The sequence below is a fragment of the Palaemon carinicauda genome, chromosome 40 (genome assembly GCF_036898095.1).
Source record: "Palaemon carinicauda isolate YSFRI2023 chromosome 40, ASM3689809v2, whole genome shotgun sequence".
Classification (NCBI taxonomy): domain Eukaryota; kingdom Metazoa; phylum Arthropoda; class Malacostraca; order Decapoda; family Palaemonidae; genus Palaemon; species Palaemon carinicauda.
In genome coordinates this window covers 55,645,835-55,654,593 of record NC_090764.1, presented here as the reverse complement: position 1 = coordinate 55,654,593, position 8,759 = coordinate 55,645,835, and positions in this window count along the sequence as shown.

Here is an 8,759-nt window from a genome sequence, read left to right as displayed (position 1 = left end):
TTTTAATGTATACAAGTAGAATATTGTTATAATCATTATCATTTTGCTCTGTTGAAACAATTAACAAGAAAGCTGATTAATTTATCAATACATTTTTGCAAAATGTAAGCAAACCTCAAAAAGGAAAAGTAGAGCAAAGAGGTGATATAAGAGGGAGGGAGATGCAAATTCCATTAAATAAATCAGTATATAATAAGTAAAAAAAGAAAAAAAAAGAAAATTTTCCCGATGGTACCGCGAAGGAAGGAGAACTAGAGTTATGACAAAACCCGTGTGTTAAAATTATTGAATATATGGCTACCACCTGATTTAAGGTCAATATTAAATATGACACATGAGATTACTAGTTTAGGTATAATTATTGAATATAAAAGCTATTACAGATACGCTATATGCTATATATCTCCCCTATATATGAAAAAGCCTTTGATAGCAAGCACCAGCCAATTTTGTGGAATTTCTCTTTAAAATGTAAATTTGATCATAAGCAGTGTAAGTGGAAAGTTAATGTTAGTGGAGTCCTATCAAATGAATTTCCAGTGAACAGTGGAGTACTCCAAGGGAATGTGTTCTTACCTATGTTGTTTATCCTCCTCGTGGATTTTGTAACGCAGAGAAATGTTAGAGATGGTGGAAAAGAATTGGACTGGATTGGTATTAGGAAATTGGCTGACTTAAAGTCTGCTGATGAGGCTGTCCTTATTACCAGAACAACACAGGATTTGCAATGCTTACTTACCAGAATGCATGAATAATCACAGGAGGTTGGGCTCAACATAAATAGAAGAAAGACAGAGAGGATGAGAACGGTATATGCAATGGAAGATGAAATATTATTGGAAGGAGAAATGGTTAATGAGGTAGAATCATTTAAACATTTATTAACTATGATCTCTAATAGAGGGTCTTTGAATTGGAAATTAATTAAAGACTAAAAAATTTAAATCAGATATAGGAAGGGTTAAGCAAAATTTGGAAATCAAATCGTCTGAAATTACATAAAACAATCAGGGCGGTGTCACTATATATATTGGCGTGCTACTGTATTAAGCACACATTTGAGTATGAGTTGTTTTCAGATGTATTTAAATGGATTAACTGAATACATCTTAATAGTTTTTAAGTTTTATTCTATAAAACAACAGAGTTAAACCTCTCCATCACTGGAGGAAGCTGTGTTGGTCCAGATGACCAATTCTGGTGAAGTTTAGATATGAACTGAATAAATTATCGATATCACAGATATCGTATGCTTGGTTTACTTTAGCCACATGACGAAATCGGAAGACACCTGCATCCGGTGACGTCACAAACTTTCACACGAGGAGACAATGTGTTGACGTTAAGAAAGAATGTCAATTTGCCGAGGTTTGCATAGGTTTGCATTATACGTCCTGTTTACAATTTGAATGACTACAGCAAATCCCAGGGTTAGCTCTTCCAATCAACATGACATATTACGTCATTTGTTTTAAACATGTAATATTAACTATTCTAATCATTACATAAGCTCGGCCAGCTATCTCAATTTTTTTTTTTACAAAAATTTAACAACAAGCCGAAACATGGTTATTAGGTGTGACTGGACATACGTATTATTCTTTGTTTAACTTTAGCCATAATCAACTGAGGACGAATGTCCAAATAGGCACATTAAAAAATAATAACAATAATGCATACAAAAAAGATATTACCAAAGCAAAAAGAAAAATGCATGATAAAACCAAGATCATACATATGGTACATTGCTAGCAAATGATTACATGGTACCAAAAAACAAAATAAATTCTGACTTACATATGATTCGGTAACTTGATAAAGAATAATTGTTACCTTTGTCAGAAACAAGATACTCAATTTTTAGTGCACAAACACGAATTCCTGGTACGTACACGTACCACGGTTTCGTACATATATATATATATATATATATATATATATATATATATATATATATATATATATATATATATATATATATATATATATATATTTATATATAGGGCTGATATATTTTACTAGATGCCCATAGATTCTGTTATATATTTTATTATATTTTTTTTTCTCTTTTCTTTTTTAACATTCCGGCTTATATATTTTTATTAGATGCCGAGAGAAAAAATTATTTATATCCTTTTTTTTTTCTTTATTTATTTTTTAAATGTTGTTTTAAATGTATTTTTAACAATGCAAATGTAGAGAATTTCTTTAATTACATATTACTAGCGTACTAATCAGCTTTTCATACAAACATCTTCCCGACAAATTACTCCCTTAGCGAATGAGGTGGCCACTCAAACAGCTTTGAACTGGATTAAATAGGGGGTATTGTCGGGGCTATGCAACTCATTCCTTTTTAGCTGCTTGCTGTGCCGTAACCTACGCCAAACAAGGATGTTCACGGCGATAAATATCACCACCGTGAAACACAAACCAGCCAGTAGTATGGGGTGAAGAATTTCTTTATAAGTCGGTGACAGGTGGTCCTTTTCGGTAAGTTTCATCAACCGCTTTGCCACATTTCCGTTATATGGGAGAGGAAGTGCTGGCATTGTAGAGGTCCACGTGAAGTTCGCGAAGTAGGCTCGTTCTCTGATGATTGTCCGTAGACCAGTCACCATGGAATTCGGGGAAGTCCCGACACAACCATCTGCTGCGACGAAGATGTGTGTAAAGGATGTGGATCCGTCAGGGCATGATACATTGAAGCCGTCCTTGTCGTATCGTATCCACGAGCCATTATTCAGTCTGCAATTGAATTCTTTATTGTCAAAGGGATAAAGCTTATCCAGACAATTTTCACTTGTATGGGAGAGAGCACCGTCTAGCACTATACCTAACTCGCATGAATCCATTAAGTTTTTACGGAATTCAAATGAGTCAGCTGTACATATTTTTCTATCCATTGCGTCTGAACAGTGAGTTAATTGATTTAAGTCTTTAATGACCGTATATGTTTCCTTGTCTGGGGAAATCAATACGTGTCCTGTCAAACTGGATATTACTGGATTTGAGTGATTCGTCATGAAAGTCGGAAATGGTGATATCCTGTAAGATTGCCAGGCATCAGAAGAATCAAAGGGAATTGTAATCCTAATCTTGTTATTATCTACGTTTACTGTAATTAGGCTGTAATAAAATTCTAACCTATGTTCGTCTAACAAAGGAACATAGCCTAGTTTATCCCTTCCGTTCTTCAGAACTAATTTTAAGTAACGTATAGGGAACAAATGGGGCGACAATACACCTTTAGTTGCTAACGTGATAGCTTCTACATAATCCTTGGATTTCTCAATGAAATGTGCAATTCTGTTATGTATGTGATCTATCTTTGAATCATAATACGTTAATGTTGCCAACAAATCCTGTACTTCCATAATTTGAACGATATTATCTGAATGTTCATTTAACAAATCCATAATTTTATTGATTGAAGCTAACTGATCCCTTAGTTCTGACATAATCAATTCATCTTTATGAGTCAAGAACTCAATTTTCTTATTTTGATTACTAATTTTAAGACGATTGGAAATTCCTAAACCTAAACTTGCAACAGACCCAAAGATGCTTAATGCAGCATAAATGAACGGATTCCGTCTTTCTTTATGTTCGTGTCCTACAGTCCACATCAAAAGGTCATAAGCCAAAGATCCTGTCTCGCCAGTCTCATTTTTCAAGTCATCAGATAGCATCTCTGCAACTTTTAATGTTGATCCAAGCAAACTCTTAGTAGTCAAATGAAAATGTCTTCTATGCAACTCATCCAATGATGCAGAAAACCTTGAAATGGCGGTTCTTAAGCTAGTGACATCATTCTCTTGAAGAAAAATTGCTTGCATATGCACTTCGACAATTACGTTGGTTGATGTAATAAAAATGTCTTCTTGTCTTTCAACTATATTGCCATATTTAAAATATATATTTTTAGTCTTAGAACTCATCCCATACGAGAAAAATGTCTGAGCGAACAATATCACTCCCAACAACAAAAAATTCATCTTGGAAACCTGTAACGAGAAAAAATATATGTAATTACTCCTGTATTAAAAAGAAAACTTTTAATCACATAAAACAGAACAGAATTTTCCCTCACTTCTTTTCCTCTTTTCTTTTTAATTTCTTATGTGAGCCAATGGTACTATTCTCTCATCCGTGGGTTGGGCTACGTTTTGAATTCTAAACCTATTGGCCGTTAATGTTTCCAAAATGTTAAATGGGCCTTCAAACTTAGGTGTTAATTTATAGTGTAGCCCTTTTCTGACATTGATTTGAATATAGATGTTATCACCCACGGTATATGTTTTAGTTGGTTTCGCTATTTTATCATGATTCCTTTTCATTATGATTTGTGATTCTTCTAAATTCTTTCGAAGGATATCATATCGACTTATACTTGCATTTATACATTCTTTTAAAGGATTTGATAGATTAGTTGTAGGCGTTAATACATGGAAAGGTGTTCTAACTGGGGTACCATACAATGCTTCATGCGGTGACATTTTAATTGATATATGATATGAATGATTCAGAGTACTCAGTGCCGCCGGTTTTGCAATATCCCAGTTGGGGTCTGATCCCCCTAGTGTTACCCTCAATATATTTAATATCTTCCTATTTGCTCTTTCCACTAGCCCATTCGACTCTAGGTGATATATCATGGTATTAATCTTCTTTATGTTGAGGAATTCACACAATGAGGTAAGAAAGTGATTATTAAATTCACCACCCGAGTCTGAGATTATCATGTGTGGAATTCCATGTTTACAAATGTAACACTCGTAAAACTTCCTAGCGCATTCAATCGCAGTTTTAGTTTTAAGCGCTATTAGTTCTGTATATCGAGTTAAAGCATCTATAATTACTAAGAGGTGCTTATTTCCTCTGTCTGACTCGTAAAATCCTGTTAACAAATCTAAATGTATTCTTTCAAAGGGTTGATTGGGAACAGGATAAGCTCCTAGGCTGACAGGTGTTTTCGTATGCCCTTTGTTTTCCTGACATGTGCGACAATTAGCTATGTGTCTTTTTATATCTGTAAGCATTGTATGCCCATAAAACAATGATTTGGCTTTCTGTGACATTAATGAGAACCCAGGGTGTCCATGTAATGGATTTGAATGCAACCAATTCAGGACAGTGGAAATAAGTGAGATTGGTACTACTACCTGGTCGTTAGTTACATGTGGTGTATTGCGGGTTTTCCTTGTCACAGTCCTACACAGAATATTATCTTTGATTATATAATTCTGCTGCTTATACTTTATATATTCCTTTTCTTTATGATTGCCTTTCAAAGCATTTATAATTGTTTCTATTTTCTGATCTTTTCTTTGCTCAGTCTGTAACAATTCAGCACTCCAGCCTAAATCTTCTTGTTCAGATATTGTTTTTACAATAGGCATGGATGTTGATATATCTATTAATTCAGCTAAAGGCTCCGTACAAGATGACACGGGATTGCGTGATAATGCATCCGCAATGATATTTGCTTTCCCAGGTAAATACCCGATTCTTGCGCCAAAATCTTGAATGATCAAATGCCACCGAGTTCGTTTAGGGCTGTGATTGAAGCCTTTAAAGAACTCTGTTAGTGGTTTATGGTCAGTAAGAACCTTAACGGGATAACCGTAAATTATGAACTTAAAATGCACTAGCGAATTAACAATAGCTAGTCCTTCCTTGTCTATTACTGCATACTTACTTTCGGAAGTTCTCAATTTTCGAGAATAGAAAGCTATCGGGAAAAACTGTTTATCATATTGCTGAAGCAATACCCCTCCTACTCCTAAGTCTGAGGCATCTGTTGCAATGAAGAATTCCTTACCGAAGTCAGGAAATTTTAAGATAGGAGAACTACACAGTTCATCTTTCAAAGTATTAAACGCCTGTTGATGTTGCTCAGACCATATGAAATCTACGCCCTTCTTCGTAAGATCAGTTAAAGGAGCGGCTATTATTGAATAGTTGCGTATAAAATGCCTGTAATATCCACTACAACCCAGAAATTGCTGTATTCCCTTGACATTAGTAGGTATGGGAAAATTACGTATAGCCGACACCTTATCATGGACTACTTTAAGACCTTGGCTTGACACCATGAAACCCAAATATATCAATTCTGTTTTGAAAAATTCACACTTACTAATCTTTACCCTTAAGTTATGTTGTCTTAATCTCTGTAGTACTAGTTCTAACTTACGTAGATGTTCTTCTAAGGTGTTGGAAAAGATTACAAGATCATCCATATAGGCATGCAATATATCCCCTAACAAGTCTCCAAACACTATGTTAATCATTCTTGTAAATGTTATAGGAGCACAACGTAAACCAAAAGGCATCCGCAAAAATTCATAATGTCCCCTGGCTGTGCTGAAGGCTGTGTATGGGATACTATCTTCTTCTAATGATATCTGGTGAAAGCCTTTAAGTAAGTCCAAACTGGTAAAATATTTATTCTGACCTAACAAAGACAAAATATCGTCAGTACATGGCACTGGGAATCGATCAGGGATCGTTTCCTCGTTTAGACGACGAAAGTCGACGCAGATACGCCATATTCGATCTTTTTTCGGTACAACTATTAAAGGAAAATTATAAGGGCTATTTGATTTTCTAATGACTCCTTCCTCTAACATTTTACCTACTTCATCATTTATTTCATTCTGGAATTTCATAGGGAGTCTGTACGAGGGTACATATATAATTTTTTTCTTGTCTTTTAACCTTATTTGATGCTCGATCACATCTGTTTTTCCTAAGGATCCATCCGTAGTGGAAAATACATCTTGATATTTAGTTAAAAGTTCAAAAATTTTCTGCTGAATTTCTTCGTCTTGAATGTCCTTACTGATTTTATTTTTAATAGATCGCAAAAGGGATTCATCCGCAACTGATTGAGAGTGATTGATTTCAGCAACGGTAAGAATACGATGTTTATAAACTTCTACATCCAAGATATGTTGATTTTTGTGAATTACTAAAGTGTTACTTAAATTATTACAGACTTCGATATTACATTGCTGATGTGAGCCTACCGTATAAATAGCTTGTGTGACAGACAATCCGTTGGTTTTCAAAGTATCAAAAAGGATTAATATTTCAGATCCCGGTAGTGTTTTCTTTATTTGCACTATTAAATTCGAAGGTATGTTTGGTTCGATAGATTGCGTGCAAGATGATATTACGGGTGAACGAGAATTCTGCTGGGTCGCGTATATTATTTCTTTATTAGTGAGACAAGTTATTGGTTCTTCAACGTACGTTACGGTTACATTTGTCGTCTCCTTTTTATCCAAAACTGACTTTAAGGTATTAGAAGACTTATAGAATTTCCCTTTGATATACACGCCGTGCTTGGCAGGAGCTAAGATAATGTTTTGATTTCCCATAGATGGGTATCCTATAATTACAGCTGGATACATATTAATGTTTTTTACAACAACAAATGTATCGGCAAACGTGCGATTACCGACTCTGAACTGAATATGAGTTATGCCTATGACGTTTAATTCATCCATAATATTACGTGGACTACCAGAGTCAAAAAATAACGTAAAGGATTTGTGTTCTAAATTTACAGCATATAAGGTTGGCCGCAACTCATTTTGGCTTATTATTGTATGAATTCGTTGCAAATCTACGGGAGCATGCACTGTTTTACTTAATTCGGCCGTGTGTTTCATAGGAAAATCTATTGTCTCACAATTATCTGATAAAACATTAAATTGATTATTCAATACTATTGATGTTGACATGAATGACCTTGACCCAACATCACTCTCTTCCCCTCTAGAGTTAACTATGTGGTATTTGCTTTGCTCTGCACATTCTGAAAATTAGTCTGACTTTGCGAGGTCTGGTTTGACGGGCCAGGCTCAGCGATATTTGAAGAAGTGTTTGTTTGTTTCGGACTCTGAACTGCATTGACATTTTGTTGTTTCTTCTTATTGTTAAAATGAGGATTTTTCTTTTTATTTCCATATGGAACTGACTGTGGAATTGACTGTGTATTTCTAGGATATTGTTGTGTCTTACGCACGTAACATTGACTATAAGAATGTGATGCTGTGTTGTGAACTGAACAAAATTTCGTTCTACAGTCTGCGCTTATGTGACCTTGACGTTTGCAGTTGTAACACGTCACTCCCGCTACTGGACTGTTAATTACGTTCACTGTTTGTGGTTTTGTTTCATTCTTAGCAAAAACTTGAGTTAACACGGGATCGAGATCTGGACACTTGGACATGTGTTTCTTTATCTGCTTATAGACATCCAATTCCGTACTTGCAGGCATTAACTTCTTATCAAAGCACCGCACTAAAGCTTCAGGCAACATAAGTGTCATGCAAGTTAAATACATTAATCGTAAAAAATCTTTCACGGAGATGTTATCGTTAGTAACCCAAGTGGAATTACCTAAAATGTCCTGATATTCGTTAAGCCTATCAGCTATGAGAGCTGCTCTCTCAATAACATTAAGCCGATTCATAGTGGCTTGATTAAGTGTATTTCGTAACGTTAACACTACATCCAAGGCTTCCTCACCCCCATAGATCGCGCGTAACCTAACTTTGAAATCATCCCAAGTAACTGCTTCTTGAAATGAAACACCTCATAAATACGCACTCGCATCCCCCTTAGAAAAATCTATAAAACTTTTAGCTTCTTGTAATTGTACAAAAGGATCTACGATTTGTTTGGCATTTAAATGGGCATCAACGGATGAAATCCATGACTCCACATTTTGTGGCAAGAACCCG